Raw genomic sequence first — 4789 nt, 5'->3', positions numbered from 1 at the left:
ACTGAACCGGTTGGTTCTCAAAGTGGATTCTGGGTTCCTTTAGGGGGTCTAAATTGACCCAGACAAGTCTGTAACTCTTGACAGTGCACAAATGGAACCAAATGAACCCTAACGGGTTCATTTGGTTCCATTTGTGCACTGTCAGAGTTAAGGGGAGACCTTGGAATTTGAACGTTTGAGAAACAATGAACTAAACTAACAAAACCCTTAACTGATGACCCTGGTCAGGGTTCCTTAACCTCCATTTAACTCTCGTTAGGGTTAATTAAGCCCTAGTTAACCCTTAAAGGACATCTTTAGTTTTTTTTACAACAAGGGTTCATATTTTAGATTGTAATTTAGAGAAAAGAAAAGATGAATGTTTTCATTTACTGCTTTCTATCGTTTTAGCGATTTTAATTACTTTGATTTCAGTGGTAGGGGGCATGCGTGCAAGTGGCTATGAATAAGCCCATTCCCAAGAGGCACCACAATGTTGTGGGCAGATGTGACTTATGGGTGCTAATAGTGTTACTGTAAAGAAATCGCTGGCTTATTGTGTCTAAAAAGACTCATATTTAGCCACTTGCACGCATGCCCCAAACCACTGAAATCAAAGTCATTCAAATCACTAAAACTATAGAAAGCAGTAAATGAAAACATTTTAACACTAATTTTTTTCCTTTCTCTAATTACATTTCTAAAATATGAACCCTTGTTGTAAAAAAAACAAAGTTGTCCTTTAACCCTTAAACCCAGTCTGTTGAGGCTCTTTTTGACTAAGAACCAAGTAAACCGTGCCGTGCAATGAAACGTATTTTTCGCGGGTTTTGGGATGTGTTTCCTACATGCTGCGACTGGGTAGCATCACAAGGCTCTCTGAACCTCATCTGCTCAGGAGAGGGCACTAATAACCCTTAAGCAGATTCTAAAATAGTGAAATTGGAAGATCTATAAGCTGATCTACAAGCTCACACAACATGATGAAGCGTTGTGAGGTTGTAGAGCTGCTATTTTTTTCTTTTTTAAATGTGTTCTTTTGTTTTTCCTTGTATGACTGTTAGTGGTTCTAATGGAAACAGAAACCCCCATCATCAGAGAACCTCACAGGTTCCGTAGAGCAGTGGTTCCCAAACGTTTCAGCTCCAGACCCAAAGAGAAATGTGACGTCTCCCTGTGACTCTAGACCAGTGTTTCTCAACCACTGTGCCTGGGGACCTTTGGTGTGCCCCTGAGAAGGGTCAAGTGTGCCCCTTGAAACTGCCAGTATTGTATTTATCATTTAAAAAATGATTTAAACTAGTGAAAACAGCCGATCTACAAGCACACAACGCCTCGCACCCGCGAGGCGTTGTGTGCTTGTAGATCTGCTGTTTTCACTACTGTTGTGCGACAGCCTTGTATGAAGAAGCAGGGCTTTGCTTTGCGAAGAAACGTTCAAATTTGAAAGGTTTCTTCACGACAGTGACGATATTTTCACCCTCGTATTATGTTGGTGTGCCCATGGATTCTTGGGACATGAAGTGTGCCCATGCAGAAAAAAAGGTTGAGAAACACTACTCTAGATGATCTGGAAGCTACTTCTTGAAAGTTTCTTATATATACTTTTTCTAAGTATGAAGTTGTTTTGAAAAAAGTTTGACATTGTCTTTTGTGTCTGAAAATCAGGAAAAAGGGACATTTATTCAAGGCCCATTGAAATTGTGAATAAAAAGAAAAGGGGTCCCGGCCCGCAGTTTGGGAAACACTGCTGTAAAGTTTCAGGTTGTGGAAGGTTCTGGATTAACCCTTCATAGTCGAAAAGAGCCAACAGGTAGGGTTGGTTAAAGGAGTAGTTCACCCCCAAAATGAGCATTTTTACCCCAACACTAAGCTAAGCTTTGAACCCCTATTTACGTTAATTCAGTGGTTTTCAACCAGTGGTCCGGGGACCACCAGTGGTTCTTGAGGGGGTTCCAGGTGGTCCCCAGCTAAATTATGAGATTTGTGTCCATTTGGTTTCAAATCACGCTCTTACGCTATCAAATTACTCAATTTACAAGATGTCTATACAATTAGAGAATGCAGATTATTATTATTATTATTTTTTTTTAAATGTTGGTCAATGTTTGCCCGTTATCTCTCCTATGGTACCAACACAAAATACTGTGTTCTGAGAGGCTAATTGTCATCAAATGGAGGTCCGTGGCTCAAATGCCAAATAATGGGCCTTAATATGAAAAGGGTTGAAAACCACTGCTTTAATTCATCAAATATTGGAATATTGGAATGCAAAAAAGAAATACTAGGCTGAGTAATTGAGAGAAATGTCATTCTGGGGGTGACCTATACCCGTTTAACCCTAAACCCGGTGGGTAAGCTATAGTTAACTAAGTTAGTTATGGATTGTTGACCCTAACCAAGTCTAGCCCCAGTCTGTGTTCATTCCATAATGTTGCTGTGATGTTTAGTCCTTCCTGTAAACCCCTTCATGTTGTTCTGTCACCCAGCTGGATTTAATGCCACCAAATGTTCTTCTTGATACACATACAGTACGTCTTGTCGTAGTATGGGCGAATAGGGGAATGGATTCATTGTTTGGCCCGGCAAATACTCAGATGTGTGCTTCAAATGATATATGATTATTATTGGCAGAATCACGGAAATGTTTGAATATTTGTGGGCCCCGTTTTCATTTCCCACAAGATGGGTGGTTATGCGCTATTTTCCCCCCGCGCTATGACGCAGGGGGAAAAAAAGTACGTTCCATAATTCAACCCAATGGTGAAAGTTGTTTTCACCAGAATAAAAAATGACGGCCCTATGTGTGTCTCCAAGAATAAATACATGGCCTCCTGATGACATCACTATGAGGATGACATCAGTATGATGAACCAGAGAGGGGTTCCAAAGTGTGGGGACTCTGAGCGCCTCCACTGGGAGGTAACGGGGAGGTACAGGCTGCCAAATGTTTGTATGCTAGGAACCTTTAACACAAATTCAACTGTAAAGAAAAGAACGAACAAAACAAATTCAAAATGTTTGCACAAATTGATGATAGTGCAGTCAAACAAGTCTATGAAGCTAACCATTAAATCTATGAAAAGGTTTAATCTGCAACACATATTTTATACGATATGCAGTGGAGGTCCCCGCTTCATCTCTCTCTCCATCAGCTATGGGGTCCCTGGACTTAAAAAGTAAATAATAATAATTGCGTTGGTTCTGTCATGCCACCGACATCTCTGAAAGGTTTCCACCCAGGTTGAGGCCCTCAGGTGTATCAGTATGTACTATGTAAAGATCTCTCACAGTCTGGCTACGCCAATGTAAACGGTGTCCCTGTGATCGGTTTTGGGAGGGAGTTTGTTTCAAAACATGCACTGCTGGTTGTAGGTCATGGCAACACACGGCCACAGGAGGTCGCTGTTGCTCTGTGTTTTAGATCAACTAAGTGTTTTGCTCAGCCCAGCGTCCTACCACAGTGTCCAGAACACAACAGTGTTTAAGAGAATAATGCAACCAGGTGCTCATAGGAGATGTGGATAAATTAAAATGTCAAAGCTGCTCCTGGATTAGACAGGATAAAACATCAGATAAAAATACAGAATCCATGTGCTAAGTGTAAAAAAGAGGAAACAATCTTTTTAAGGCAGGAGCCAACAGACAGTCTCTCATTGAATAGGGACGGAACACGTGAGAACAGCTAGGCAAGTAAACAATTAACAAAAAGCCAAATTCATGGGGTTCATAGCAGTGAATAGAATAGTAATTACAAGGGGACAATCAAGCAATCAACAAATTAGAAGCCCCGTGAGTGTGTGACATCCAAGAAAATAGAACTTCTCTGTTTGACGTTTGCTTGCGCTCCTCAAGCAGAAAGTCCACTCGCGGTGGAGGTTCAACACGCCTCAACACTTTTTTTTTAGCTTGCGTTGATTGGTCAGTCACCGTATCGGCTCTACTGGGAGATATGGCCACTAACCAATCGGCACAAAGCTCCTCACTCTCTGGATTCCCTGCTCCTTCCCGGGTCAAATAAATCAACGCTGGGTTTATGAGGTCATTATATCCGATACAGACTGGTGTTGACTTGACGCAGAACTCTTTATTCTTCCTGCATTTTACTAGTTAGATGTCTTTTTTTATTTTTGTCATGTAGTGTTTGTCTCCGTCATGTAGCCTAACATTTAATCTGCATTTATATGAAAATAGAGATTGTTCATTAGGTGAGATTCAAGATAGAAACTAAAGTAGCGCTAATAGTAACGTTCACGGTATCTTTTCATTTGTTTGTCCGTCTCAGACTTTAAAAAAAAGAAAAACCTTCCTGCATGTGAACCCAGTGCAGGACGGGTCACTGTTTCTCTATTTTTCTTTGGGTTGATGTAACGGTAAAGATTATGGGCAGGGTCGGTCCCTGTTTGTTTGTTTTGTTCTTTTGTAAAATGCCCCTTTAAGAATCATATATCATATATACTGTATATCCAAGTAGAGACGTCTTAGTTAGTGAATCATTCTAAATGTTCAGATTATTCTTCAGTGTGAGCGGGTCGTGTACCAGGACCTGGGCAGCAAGAGGGACTGAAGACTAGCAAGGCTTCTCAGAGATGGACTTGTAGATTGACTGAATAACGTAGAGCGATGCTGTGGGTCCAGAACAGATCTCCAGACATCTGCACTGCAGGCCTCGGGCCAAGACTCGCCCCCAGACTGATTTGATCGAGTCTGACTTTTGTGTATCTCTGTTTTAGTCTTAGAAGGCAAGGCAAAACATCCACTGTCTGGAATTCCATGTTCAATGAGTTCAGTGCCCTTACTACTGCATACA

The sequence above is a fragment of the Nannobrachium achirus genome (assembly GCF_963921795.1).
Source record: "Nannobrachium achirus genome assembly, chromosome: 10".
In the NCBI taxonomy this organism is placed as follows: Eukaryota; Metazoa; Chordata; class Actinopteri; order Myctophiformes; family Myctophidae; genus Nannobrachium; species Nannobrachium achirus.
This window is presented reverse-complemented; position numbering follows the sequence as displayed.